The 15199-nt window shown below is 37.3% G+C and overlaps 1 protein-coding gene across 4 annotated transcripts in view; it reads left to right on the top strand.

Moving 5' to 3' along the window:
• TCAF2 (TRPM8 channel associated factor 2) overlaps positions 1 to 15199 on the top strand; it is a 36640-nt gene that overhangs the window by 9052 nt on the left and 12389 nt on the right. The window lies entirely within an intron of this gene.

The raw sequence follows: 15199 nt of genomic DNA, 5'->3' as shown, positions 1-15199 counted from the left end.
CTCTCATGATGAAAAATTCCGGTTCTATAAGACACCAGTGTAATTACCCATTTGCTCTATCCCATGATGTACAAACAACAATTGCAAAATATGAATAATAGCACCACTACCAGCAATATGATGATTATTGTAACAGATTATTTGCAATTCTTTTTGTCCCAATGTATATTTTATATATATATAACATATATATAATATATATAATATATATATTTTATATTATATATAACATATATAATATATATAATATATATTTTATATTATATATAGTATATATATTTTATATTATATATAATATATATATTATATATAATATATAATTTATATATAATATATATTATATATATAATTTATATAATATATATTATATATAATTTATATATAATATATATTATATATATAATTTATATATTATATATATATAAAGTCAAAATACTATCTTTTTTTTATTATTATACTTTAGGTTTTAGGGTACATGTGCACAATGTGCAGGTTTGTTACATATGTATCCATGTGCCATGTTGGTGTGCTGCACCCATTAACTCATCATTTCGCATTAGGTATATCTCCTAATGCTGTCCCTCCCCCCTCCCCCCAACCCACAACAGTCCCCGGAGTGTGATGTTCCCCTTCCTGTGTCCATGAGTTCTCATTGTTCAATTCCCACCTATGAGTGAGGACATGTGGTGTTTGGTTTTTTGTCCTTGTGATAGTTTACTGAGAATGATGTTTTCCAGTTTCATCCATGTCCCTACAAAGGACATGAACTCATCATTTTTATGGCTGCATAGTATTCCATGGTGTATATGTGCCACATTTTCTTAATCCAGTCTATCGTTGTTGGACATTTGGGTTGGTTCCAAGTCTTTGCTACTGTGAATAGTGCCGCAATAAACATACGTGTGCATGTGTCTTTATAGCAGCATGATTTATAGTCCCTTGGGTATATACCCAGTAATGGGATGGCTGGGTCAAATGGTATTTCTAGTTCTAGATCCCCGAGGAATCGCCACACTGACTTCCACAATGGTTGAACTAGTTTACAGTCCCACCAACAGTGTAAAAGTGTTCCTATTTCTCCACATCCGGTCCAGCACCTGTTGTTTCCTGACTTTTGAATGATGGCCATTCTAACTGGTGTGAGATGGTATCTCACTGTGGTTTTGATTTGCATTTCTCTGATGGCCAGTGATGATGAGCATTTTTTCATGTGTTTTTTGGCTGCATAAATGTCTTCTTTTGAGAAGTGTCTGTTCATGTCCTTTGCCCACTTTTTGATGGGGTTGTTTGTTTTTTTCTTGTAAATTTGTTTGAGTTCATTGTAGATTCTGGGTATTAGCCCTTTGTCAGATGATTAGGTTGCAAAAATTTTCTCCCATTCTGTAAGTTGCCTGTTCACTCTGATGGTAGTTTCTTTCACTGTGCAGAAGCTCTTTAGTTTAATTAGATCCCATTTGTCAATTTTGGCTTTTGTTGCCATTGCTTTTGGTGTTTTAGACATGAAGGCCTTGCCCACGCCTATGTCCTGAATGGTATTGCCTAGGCTTTCTTCTGGGCTTTTTATGGTTTTAGGTCTAACATGTAAGTCTTTAATCCATCTTGAATTAATTTTTGTATAAGGTGTAAGGAAGGGATCCAGTTTCAGCTTTCTACATATGGCTAGCCAGTTTTCCCAGCACCATTTATTAAATAGGGAATCCTTTCCCCATTTCTTGTTTTTGTCAGGTTTGTCAAAGATCAGATAGTTGTAGATATGCGGCGTTATTTCTGAGGGCCCTGTTCTGTTCCATTGATCTATGTCTCTGTTGTGGTACCAGTACCATGCTGTTTTGGTTACTATAGCCTTGTAGTATAGTTTAAAGTCAGGTAGCGTGATGCCTCCAGCTTTGTTCTTTTGGCTTAGGATTAACTTGGCGATGCGGGCTCTCTTTTGGTTCCATATGAACTTTAAAGTAGTTTTTTCCAATTCTGTGAAGAAAGTCATTGGTAGCTTGATGGGGATGGCATTGAATCTATAAATTACCTTGGGCAGTATGGCCATTTTCACGATATTGATTCTTCCAACCCATGAGCATGGAATGTTCTTCCATTTGTTTGTATCCTCTTTTATTTCATTGAGCAGTGGTTTGTAGTTCTCCTTGAAGAGGTCCTTCACATCCCTTGTAAGTTGGATTCCTAGGTATTTTATTCTCTTTGAAGCAATTGTGAATGGGAGTTCACTCATGATTTGGCTCTCTGTTTGTCTGTGATTGGTGTACAAGAATGCTTGTGATTTTTGTACATTGATTTTGTATCCTGAGACTTTGCTGAAGTTGCTAATCAGCTTAAGGAGATTTTGGGCTGAGACAATGGGGTTTTCTAGATATACAATCATGTCATCTGCAAACAGGGACAATTTGACTTCCTCTTTTCCTAATTGAATACCCTTTATTTCCTTCTCCTGCCTGATTGCCCTGGCCAGAACTTCCAGCACTATGTTGAATAGGAGTGTTGAGAGAGGGCATCCCTGTCTTGTGCCAGTTTTCAAAGGGAATGCTTCCAGTTTTTGCCCATTCAGTATGATATCGGCTGTGGGTTTGTCATAGATAGCTCTTATTATTTTGAGATACGTCCCATCAATACCTAATTTATTGAGAGTTTTTAGCATGAAGGGTTGTTGAATTTTGTCAAAGGCCTTTTCTGCATCTATTGAGATAATCATGTGGTTTTTGTCTTTGGTTCTGTTTATATGCTGGATTACATTTATTGATTTGCATATGTTGAACCAGCCTTGCATCCCAGGAATGAAGCCCACTTGATCATGGTGTATAAGCTTTTTGATGTGCTGCTGGATTCGGTTTGCCAGTATTTTATTGAGCATTTTTGCATCAATGTTCATCAAGGATATTGGTCTGAAATTCTCTTTTTTGGTTATGTCTCTGCCAGGCTTTGGTATCAGGATGATGCTGGCCTCATAAAATGTGTTAGGGAGGATTCCCTCTTTTTCTATTGATTGGAATAGTTTCAGAGGGAATGGTACCAGTTCCTCCTTGTACCTCTGGTAGAATTCGGCTGTGAATCCATCAGGTCCTGGACTCTTTTTGGTTGGTAAGCTATTGATTATTGCCACAATTTCAGAGCCTGTTATTGGTCTATTCAGAGATTCAACTTCTTCCTGGTTTAGTCTTGGGAGGGTGTATTTGTCGAGGAATTTATCCATTTCTTCTAGATTTTCTAGTTTATTTGCATAGAGGTGTTTATAGTATTCTCTGATGGTAGATTGTATTTCTGTGGGATCGGTGGTGATAACCCCTTTTTCATTTTTTATTGCATCTATCTGATTCTTCTCTCTTTTCTTCTTTATTAGTCTTGCTAGCAGTCTATCAATTTTGTTGATCTTTTCAAAAAACCAGCTCCTGGATTCATTAATTTTTTGAAGGGTTTTTTGTGTCTCTATTTCCTTCAGTTCTGCTCTGATTTTAGTTATTTCTAGCCTTCTGCTAGCTTTTGAATGTGTTTGCTCTTGCTTTTCTAGTTCTTTTAATTGTGATGTTAGGGTGTCAATTTTGGATCTTTCCTGCTTTCTCTTGTGGGCATTTAGTGCTATAAATTTCCCTCTACACACTGCTTTGAATGTGTCCCAGAGATTCTGGTATATTGTGTCTTTGTTCTCGTTGGTTTCAAAGAACATCTTTATTTCTGCCTTCATTTCATTATGTACCCAGTAGTCATTCAGGAGCAGGTTGTTCAGTTTCCATGTAGTTGAGCGGTTTTGAGTGAGTTTCTTAATCCTGAGTTCTAGTTTGATTGCACTGTGGTCTGAGAGACAGTTTGTTATAATTTCTGTTCTTTTACATTTGCTGAGGAGAGCTTTACTTCCAACTATGTGGTCAATTTTGGAATAGGTGTGGTGTGGTGCTGAAAAAAATGTATATTCTGTTGATTTGGGGTGGAGAGTTCTGTAGATGTCTATTAGGTCCACTTTGTGCAGAGCTGAGTTCAATTCCTGGATATCCTTGTTAACTTTCTGTCTCGTTGATCTGTCTAATGTTGACAGTGGGGTGTTAAAATCTCCCATTATTATTCTGTGGGAGTTTAAGTCCCTTTGTAGGTCACTCAGGACTTGCTTTATGAATCTGGGTGCTCCTGTGTTGGGTGCATATATATTTAGGATAGTTAGCTCTTCTTGTTGAATTGATCCCTTTACCATTATGTAATGGCCTTCTTTGTCTTTTTTGATCTTTGTTGGTTTAAAGTCTATTTTATCAGAGACTAGGATTGCAACCCCTGCCTTTTTTTGTTTTCCATTTGCTTGATAGATCTTCCTCCATCCCTTTATTTTGAGTCTATGTGTGTCTCTGCACATGAGATGGGTTTCCTGAATACAGCACACTGATGGGTCTTGACTCCTTATCCAGTTTGCCAGTCTGTGTCTTTTAATTGGAGCATTTAGCCCATTTACATTTAAAGTTAATATTGTTATGTGTGAATTTGATCCTGTCATTATGATGTTAGCTGGTTATTTTGCTTGTTAGTTGATGCAGTTTCTTCCTAGCCTCGATGGTCTTTACAATTTGGCATGTTTTTGCAGTGGCTGGTACCCCTTGTTCCTTTCCATGTTTAGTGCTTCCTTCAGGAGCTCTTTTAGGGCAGGCCTGGTGGTGACAAAATCACTCAGCATTTGCTTGTCTGTAAAGGATTTTATTTCTCCTTCACTTATGAAGCTTAGTTTGGCTGGATATGAAATTCTGGGTTGAAAATTCTTTTCTTTAAGAATGTTGAATATCAGCCCCCACTCTCTTCTGGCTTGTAGAGTTTCTGCTGAGAGATCAGCTGTTAGTCTGATGGGCTTCCCTTTGTGGGTAACCCGACCTTTCTCTCTGGCCGCGCTTAACATTTTTTCCTTCATTTCAACTTTGGTGAATCTGACAATTATGTGTCTTGGAGTTGCTCTTCTCGAGGAGTATCTTTGTGGCGTTCTCTTTATTTCCTGAATCTGAATGTTGGCCTGCCTTGCTAGATTGGGGAAGTTCTCCTGGATAATATCTTGCAGAGTGTTTTCCAACTTGGTTCCATTCTCCCTGTCATTTTCAGGTACACCAATCAGACGTAGGTTTGGTCTTTTCACATAGTCCCAAATTTCTTGGAGGCTTTGCTCGTTTCTTTTTATTCTTTTTTCTCTAAACTTCCCTTCTCGCTTCATTTCATTCATTTCATCTTCCATCACTGATACCCTTTCTTCCAGTTGATCGCGTCGGCTCCCGTGGCTTCTGCAATCTTTGCATAGTTCTCGAAACTTGGCTTTCAGCTCCATCAGCTCCTTTAAGCCCTTCTCTCCATTGGTTATTCTAGTTATCCATTCATCTAATTTTTTTTCAAAGTTTTTAACTTCTTTGCTATTGTTTTGAATTTCCTCCCATAGCTCGGAGTAGTTTGATCGTCTGAAGCCTTCTTCTCTCAACTCGTCAAAGTCATTCTCCATCCAGCTTTGTTCCATTGCTGGTGAGGAACTGCATTCCTTTGGAGGAGGAGAGGTGCTCTGCTTTTTAGAGTTTCCAGTTTTTCTGCTCTGTTTTTTCCCCATCTTTGTGGTTTTATCTACTTTTGGTCTTTGATGATGGGATGTACAGATGGGTTTTTGGTGTGGATGTCCTTTCTGTTTGTTAGTTTTCCTTCTACCAGACAGGACCCTCAGCTGCAGGCCTGTTGGAGTTTGCTAGAGGTCCACTCCAGACCCTGTTTGGCTGAGTGTCAGCAGTGGTGGCTGCAGAACAGTGGATTTTCGTGAGACCACAAATTCAGCTGTCTGATAGTTCCTCTGGAAGTTTTGTCTCAGAGGAGTACCTGGCCAAGTGGGGTGTCAGTCTGTCCCTACTGGGGGGTGCCTCCCAGTTAGGCTGCTTGGGGGTCAGGGACCCACTTTAGGAGGCAATCTGTCCGTTCTCAGATATCCAGCTGCGTGCTGGGAGAACCACTACTCTCTTCAAAGCTGTCAGACAGGGACATTTAAGTCTGCAGAGGTTCCTGCTGAATTTTTGTTTGTCTGTGCCCTGCCCCCAGAGGTGGAGCCTACAGAGGCAGGCAGGCCTCCTTGAGCTGTGGTGGGCTCTACCCTGTTCGAGCTTCCTGGCTGCTTTGTTTACCTAAGCAAGCCTGGGCAATGGCGGGTGCCCCTCCCCCAGCCTCGCTGCCACCTTGCAGTTTGATCTTAGACTGCTGTGCTAGCAATCAGGGAGATTCCATGGGCATAGGACCCTCCGAGCCAGGTGCAGGACACAATCTCCTGGTGTGCCATTTACCAGGCCCGTTGGAAAAGCGCAGTATTAGGGTGGGACTGACCTGATTTTCCAGATGCCGTCTGTTACCCCTTTCTTTGACTAGGAAAGGGAACTCCCTGACCCCTTGCACTTCCCGAGTGAGGCAATGCCTCGCCCTGCTTCGGCTCACGCACAGTGCGCTGCACCGACTGTCCAGCACCCACTGTTTGTCACTCCCTAGTGAGATGAACCCGGTACCTCAAATGGAAATGCAGAAATCACCCGTCTTCTGTGCCGCTCACGCTGGGAGCTGTAGACCGGAGCTGTTCCTATTCGGCCATCTTGGCTCCACCCCATCTAAATATATAAAATATATATATAAAGTCACAATATTATCTTTAAAGTCACTTCCAATACTTCCTCTCTTTGTGGTTATACCACTAAATGGATGTACATGTCAATTCATTGGTTATTTTATTTTTTAGTTTTGGAATTGCTTGTGTAATTTAATTTTGTTTAAAGTTATGTAAAATAGTAATCTGGGTCCAAAGTAAAATCTTAAGAAACCTATATTCTGTCCCTGTTTCCTTCAAACAATTCACTTCTTCCTTCCCTGCTTTTTTTTAATGGTTAATGCTCCATGATTTGTTTATATATCCACAAACACACACATATTAGTAGTCTTCTCTTCACTGGATAAGGCAATAACATACTCTATACATTTTTTCCTCCTTACTTTTTTTCACTTAACATTATTTCCTGGATATGGCCCCATAATAGTATATAGAGATACACTGTATACTCTATTATACCATGGTGTATGGATATGATATTGTTTATTCAGTAAGTCCCTTATTGACAGGCACTTGAGTTTCCAGTATGCGTTATTTTTCTGGTACTTCTACTGTTACACATGTGCTGCAATGAATACCTTTGTGCATGTATCCTTATATTTTGTGCTATCACTGGAAATGGGATTTCTGAGTCATGGGGGATATTCATATGTAATTTCGCTAAGCACTGCTAAGTCCCCCTTGTTGCAGCTTGGGTTACTGGGAATCTGACTCAGAGACAGAGATAAATGTGTGGGAGTTTTGTCAGGGCATGCTCTCAGGATCAGCAGCTGTGGAAAGGTGAAGGAAGAAGCACTGGAGACAGGGAGAAGTCGGGCTATGAGGCAAATATTTTTTAACAGTATTTTCACTGTTAAGTGAAACACTGGAAGAAACATGTGTCTGTAATAGAAGATTGCTTAAATAAAGTATAGCATATCCTATAGTTATTGAATGAATAATTTTGCAATTGTTAAAAATTCTATGTTGAAAGACTTCTTAAAGGAAATGAAAAATATTCATGATAAAATAGACAAAATTAAAATATACAGCTCTGCATTAAAATGATGCTAAATTCATTAAAACAATACATGTATAGCCAGGAAAATAAAACATTAGAAAAAAATATAATAAAATATTAGTAATGTGTCTCTGGGGCTAAGTTGGTAATTGGTTTCATCTTCAAATACTTTTGTCCTTTCCAAATACTCTATAATTATAAATTGACGAAAAAGACATTTTTAATATTACCTCTTTGCCTTTTCAGAACCCTTAAACAATAGAAAACTTCTGCCCAGATCACATTAAGATATCTTTCTTTGACCTGATATCATTTATATTGTTTTCATTGATTCACCAACAAAAAGGAGAAAGGAACAAATTTTCTTAACGTATCAGTTTTTTTCCTCTTTCTAGTATCTTGTATCCATGTTTTAATTTATCTAAAATATGTGAGTGCCTGTTAAATTCTAGACACTATTCTAGGCACTGGAATTCCCACAGCATTTAAGTCCATATTTTAGGACTAAGAGAGGTGTAGCGAAAGTACAGGTAATACTATATAAAAATAAATTCCCACATTGTTAGTTTTGATTAATTGTAAAACCTTTATTGAAAAAACAATATGACACTAAAGTATTTGAATATTTGTAATTTCTGTAATGTCCTCAGCCAAAATGTTTATGCTTACATATCTTCTATCTTTGCATATCTTTACAAATCAATACATCATTTTTGCTAGCTGTGATTACATGCTGCTACTTTGTATTCTCCTTAAAAACATTTTCCTATTTTTACATGTGATATTTTTAATGAGAAGTTTTAAGCATAAGTTCTGTAATTTGTTTAACTATTTCCTCTTTCTTGCATATTCAGATATTTTCTAGTTGAGTATTGGGGGGTTGGTGATAACATATATTATCCATACACATCTTTAAAGTATTTTAGAACTGTCCCTCAATGTAAAGACCACAACATGTAACATTAGATTTCTTGTTTTATAAAAAATCAAAACATTTGTTCCTATTCTGGACTTTCTCTCAGCTCTTGAAAATCCAATTTATTCTTCTTAATTAGTTTCAACTCAAACACCCTCCTCAGAGCAGTCTTTCCCAGTGGCCATACTGAAATTAGGACTGTCCATCCAGTTTCACTTCATCACATTTCTCCATTTATTCCTTAAACATTATCACTCTCTATAACTATCTCCACTGTTTCTTGCTAGGGCCCGTCTAATCAACCAGAATATAGAGCTCTGTGATCTTGCCTGTTGCGTTTACTGCTTTATTCTCAGTGCCTGGAGTACTTAACATTAGAGATCAACAAATATTTGTAAACTATGTAAATTAATGAAAAAATACGAATGAATACACATCCAAAACCATAACAAGAGAAAAGGCAGCCTCATATACTAGTGTTAATCCTGCAGACAGCTTCCTACTGTGGAATATGGGGCTGAGGGCTGTGCCAGAGCCTTCCAGCCTCAGCCAACAACAGAGCCAGAGCTAACCAACTCCTCGAGAGTCTCAGAAGGTCAGAGTCTGAGTCTCTGGCTCAGATTTCTCCTGCCTTCAGAGCGAGTCCCATTAGAGGTTTTCAGTGAACATTCCTGCCAACAAATCTTGGTCAAAGGTGCTTGGACTGACCCAGCAGGTTTGTTAACTTCAAATCTCGACTGGAAGGCCCTGGAGCTTCTTAAGAAAGTTTATTGCTGGCCTCCCCCAACTCTGCCAGCCAAGGAGTGGGGCAGTCTCTAAAAACCAACAAAAGCTCCTCTCACATCCTGTCCCCAAGGGCACACCTATGTTTATATAACAGGAGGATACTGCAGTTGCTTTAATATTTAAAAGCAAATCCAAAGGCACTTGCCACTGTTATACCATGACAGAAGAGTCTGGAGGAAAAGTTAACCTCAGATATCAACTAGCCACCCATTACACTTACACACAGTATAATCTACTCTGAAACATATTAGCAGCTGCCCATAGAAAAGTAAATATGTAACTGGGCATGCTGATGAACACGTACTCACATACTCGAGAGGCTGAGGTAGAAGGCTCTCTTGAGGCTGGGAGTCCAAGGCTGCAGTGTGCTATAATTGCACCTGCAAATACCCACTGCACTCCAGCCTGACCAACATAGTGAGAACCTGTCACTATTTTTTAAGTAAAAATTGTAAATGTATACTAGTGGCTTAGGTTTATGACTCTCTTGAGAATTATTTATTTTCTCTGTCCTCAACACAGTCCTGTAGAGTAGGAAAGTCTTTGTCCAAGGAGTTCCAGGTTACAAGCACCACATACCTTTGTGTACGTGTCCTTATGTTTTGCCATATCACTGGAAATGGGATTCCTGAGTCACGGAGGAAATTCATACGTAATTTCGCTAGGCGCTGCTAAATGCCACTTGTTTCAGCTTGGGTTCCTGGGAATCTGACTCAGAGACAGAGATAATTGTGTGGAAGGTTTATGAGGTTTATATTCAAGATCCATGAATGTAGTTTCCAGGTAAAAACTGAAATGAGGCTAGATCCCAGAATTGCTCTCTCCACCAAATCTGACAAAATGAATGAAAAATAATTAATAAATGGCTGGATGTGGAAGGTTTTTATGATGATGACATACATTGCTATGCACTGGCCAAGGAAAACAGGTGATTGATGGGTGGCCCAGGATGGAGTAGCTCCTAACACCAGTCAACCTCCCATGTACAATGGAAAGAAAATAGTCAAAATCACAAATTCAATAGTTACCAATTAATGCTTTCTAATTCATAGAAAAGTGAACAAATTGGATGGATAGACAAGAAAAAAAACTTTCAAGTGTAAACTCCCCATGTGAGTTCCATCTGTGGTTTGGTGGAGTGGACCTAGCTTACTAGGTCCCCTAAGAGTGGGGAAACCAGGCCTAATCAAAAATCCAAAATCTGAAATGCTCCAAAATTCAAAACTTTTTGAGCCCCACCAACATAATGGCAGAAGTGGAAAATCCCACTTTTGGGACACCTTTGCTTTCTGATGGTTCAATGTACACAAACTTTGTTTCATGCATAAACTTATTTAAAATATTGTATAAATTACCTTTAGATTCTGTGTAAAGGTGTATAGGAAACATAAATGAATTTTGTGTTTAGAGTTGGGTCCCATCACCAAGGTATCTCCTTATGTGTATGCAAATATTCCATAACCTGAAAAATATCAAAATCTGAAACACTATTGGTTGGTCCCAAGCATTTTCCAAAAGGGCTGCTCAACCTGTACTATCTCCTTCAATTCTAACAATAATCTTCCAATAATATTGGAAATATAGTTTATTAAACCAGGAAAAGAGTAAACATTATGACATTGTTAGGAATGTTTGTATGTTTAAGCAGGATTTTGGTCTGACGTAGAAATATGAATATATCTGTGCTCACAGGTGAGTAGCATCTGTATTCTGACTATTCCAAATGAGTAATTTATGTACCTGCAATTTGTTACAAAAGTGAGTTTCCCAAATTATTTTCTTAAATCTAACAGGTTAAATAGGTTAAATAAAATTGTGTGTCTAATATGCATGATTGAGACCTGAAGAGATTTTACCCTGTATTTACCAGCTTAAAATAAAAGAAAAAAAATACATTTACAATTTCAAGTCACCTCTCTGATCATCTATGCCCATATGGTTCAGTGATGATGAAGACAGTTTTTAAAGTTTTGTTATTTACTATGATTTATCTGTATTTAAGGAATTAAAAATACAAAAAAAAAAGATACTCAAGTGTTGGGGGCTGCAGGTCTTCAAAATGTTTTTTACAGCATCTGATCAACATAGTTCTCTCTAGACCTTTTTTTGACATTATAGATCCTAAGAAAACATCGTTTCTGGATTCTGGTATTTCTGTCCTGTTTATATTTATCATAGAGTGAAATAAATCCAGAAAAGTATTTTTACATCATATACAATCTGAACAGAAAAACAAAACAAGCTAAGTGAAGATATATTTGATTACTACCAGTAGACTTCATTACTTTTATGTTCAAGAAAAAATATATAAATTGTTAGATGTTTTACCTTCAATATGTGAAAATGACAGCAGCGCACTTCACACTTACCTTTTTTATTCAGTGCTGTACCTTCCTAATTTGGCAGTTTTTTAATCGGCATTCAGAAACCTATCACCCATGTTACCTGTCTGCTCAGGTGTGGTTTGCAAACATTTCCTAACCATACCATCCCATCCCTTTCCTTTAGTCCTCAGTGGCTTCCCCTGCACTTCAAGCTCTGACGTAACACATGCTTTTCCTTTCTTAACCACAGTATTGTTCGCACCTTCACATACTGTAAAGCTTCCTTTGCACAAGATATACCTGTTGATAACCATGTACCCAGATGTAGGTGCCATCAAAGACTCAGTAATTGAGTGATAGAGTTCTGGCGTGTAGATAACAGTGGCTTTGGAAACAAGCCAGCCTGGATTTGGTAAAAATTAAAGAAATAGGAAAGAAACACAAAAGATGGCTTGACAGTCACAGACAGGTTTAATTTAGAGAAAATAAACCTGAGAGGGGCTTCTGGCCGAGTTAGGTCAGAGACACACTCCCTTACAGACAAAGAGTTTTTAAGGATTCAGGGTGGGAGAGTTTATCAGAGGCCTCGACTGCTTCTGTGTCTCTTTGTTGTGCTTATCTGGCAGGGAGAGTTGTGTCTCTGTTCCCATACATCTTTCTGCAGCTGCAGGCATACCCCACTTTTAGCTTCCTATCTTTTAGCTTCCCTAACTTAGTGCACCCAAAGGGAAAGGAATGTGCTTATTAAGGCCCACTGTTTAACTGGGGCCCATTGTATGAAGATGAAGTTTGGCAGTTAACCAAGAGACTTTGCTCCCACCTCCCTCTGTGCCTGAGCTGTCTTATCTGTGTTTTACTGTCTGCTCTTTCTGGCTGCTTGTAGTGAGAAGAGAAGTGATTTCCTTGAAATGCATGGGGCTAGAAAGGGAGCTGATGTTTATCCGAGATGTTATCCATCTCGGTGTTTATCCGAGATGACAATGCTCCTGCTCTATCAGGTTTGCTTCCTGTCCCTGCTAGTTATTAGCTAGGAAACATGGGGAAAATTGCCTAGCCAAACTCCATCTTTAAAGTGAGAATAGTAACTTTCAGGTTTACTATAATTATTGAAAGAGATAATACATATGTTAAATGCCTAACATATATTAAACCTTATTAAATAGCAGCTACTTTCATTGTTTTCCACACTTAAACATTGTAAACAGATATTATACAAGATTTAAATATTGGTAACTAGCTGTCTGAGATCATTAGTATTGCCCTTAGGATATTGTCAAATCATCTGCTGAAATTTACCTGATATCCTAACTGCTATGCTTACTCACTTTTCCCTCCCTCCCTCCCCACTTCCCACCTCCCTTCCCTCTCCCTCCTTCTGTCATCCCCTTCCTTTCTTCTTTCCTCCTTTCCTTTCTTTCTTTATTTTTCTTTTAAGAAATGCCTTTTTATGAAAATATTTCAAAAGGAATTCAAGTTTATTGTGAAAAAATGCAGACCAGTACAGAAATATAGAGAGGAAAATGGCAACTCATCCTCCTCCCCACACCACCAGCTCCAGTCTCATGCCTCTGGACCAAGGTAGCCAATCCTAAACGTTTGATATGGATCATCTCAGATGCTTATCTATGTGTGTGTGTGCTCTGCACATTGATTTTTTAGTTAATGTATCATGTTGGAGAATGTCCACCTTTTTACTTTATATTTTTGCAACAAGTTAGCAGAGCACAACCTTCTAGGGTCTCAATGTCTTGCCTTCAGGATGCAGGACAATTGTCTTCTGGCTGTAAGTAAGCTTGTAAGTTATTCTGATCAAATCATCTCCACCTTTTTTTTTTCCAATAGATGCTGAGAATACATTACCATCTCCAAATGTAATGTCAATTCATATTTTTATTTTCTTTGTAGCAGTTCTTCCTTTCAGTATTGTGTTTTTGCAGGACATAAAAATAAATAAAAATTTTATTTTTTTTAGAGTGTAACTTTAATCCATAGAAAATGTTCATTTTTAGTTTGTTCCTCTTTGAAATCACTTGCATCCCTTATTAATGCTGATATGTCTGCTTTTTTGTTTTTGTATTTTTTAAAATAAAACTTTGTTGATTTTGTCATTTTCAATGCTTTTATGTGACTTAGTTTCAGGTGTGTCTTTTATGAGCAGCTTATATCCAGATGTTTTTAACCTAATCTAACAGCTTGTATTAGATAGAAATTCAATACGTTCATATATAGTGTGATGATTCAAATGTATTTCTTGCTCTTACCCCCTTTTAATTTTATTTTCTATTTTTAAGCTTTATTTCTTTTTACATTTTTCCTTGGTTGCTACTAAGTTTTATCCATTTCTTAAATTTCCTCAACACATTTGTAGATTATACATTTTACTTCTATTTTTGGAGCAGTTATCTTAAATTTTAAATTTAATGTTTAATTACCTGAGAAATATAATTGTACATTCTCCTTTTTTGAAGAAACAAATTATTGAGGCAAATCTCTTTTGATCATCTCCTTCAATGTTAGTCCTTTCTCTCTATCTCACAATCCAAAAGAAAACACTCTTATCAGTTTATTGTGGTTGTTTCCTGACATTTTGGACATATATTGACGTACGTTTACTTTGCTTTACATTGTGTCTTCCATAAGTTGCATCACCAAGTTCTGCTATTTTTGAAATTGTTTTACTCAACAAATGTTTTGAACATCTTTCCTTGTTAATTAACATAGGCAGACCTATTCTTATTGACTGATAAATAGTAATCCATCGTATGATTAAATGCCAATTTTTATTTGCATTCATATTAGTGAATATTTAACTTCTTCATACTTTTTCATTATTACCAACAATTTGCAGTGAACTTCCTAGTACTGCCTCCATGTATACTACTATAGGCTGTTTCTCTTTTTAATGTTATTGGATACTGCCAAATTGATCTCCAGTTTTTATGAAAGATTAGTTTTCTCCACACTCTTGACAGCACTTAATATTGTCAGCTTTTGAAACATTTACTAATTTTCTGGGTAAAAAATGTTATTATATATAATTTGCATTTGTGTGTTTATATCTTTTCAAATGTTGAATATCTCAGTTGGATTTCATCTTTCATGAACTGTTTGAGAATATACTTTAAAAATATTTTCTGTTTTTTGCTTTTCTGTTTATCCTTAGAATTATTCATATATTCTGAATTCTAATTTTGTATCTGTTCAATCTGTTGCAAATATTTTTCTCTCATATGATCTGACCTTCTTTAACTTTATTTATGCTGCCTTTATGCTAAGAAGTTGTTGGGTTTTTTCTTTAATTCTATGTGGTTCTTGCAGCTTTTGTCAAACATTCTAGTCACTTCCTAGATTCCCAATGCTACTGTGGTTTGTATGCGTGTGTGGGCACATGGAGGAATGTATGCAATCATTTTAAGTAGCTGTGGAGAGGATATCTGCAGGTAACTGCAGCTTTCCATATTGAAGTTTTACTACCATTAGCTGAGGCTTTTCCAGGTGCCTGTGAGAAAAGGCTAAGAACACTTAGAGTGGAATGTTTTATTATTAAGTCTTGTAGCTCAATGTCATTAACTCCCCAAAATATC

Source organism: Symphalangus syndactylus, chromosome 6 (genome assembly GCF_028878055.3).
Source record: "Symphalangus syndactylus isolate Jambi chromosome 6, NHGRI_mSymSyn1-v2.1_pri, whole genome shotgun sequence".
NCBI classification, from domain to species: Eukaryota; Metazoa; Chordata; class Mammalia; order Primates; family Hylobatidae; genus Symphalangus; species Symphalangus syndactylus.
This window is presented reverse-complemented; position numbering and strand designations above follow the sequence as displayed.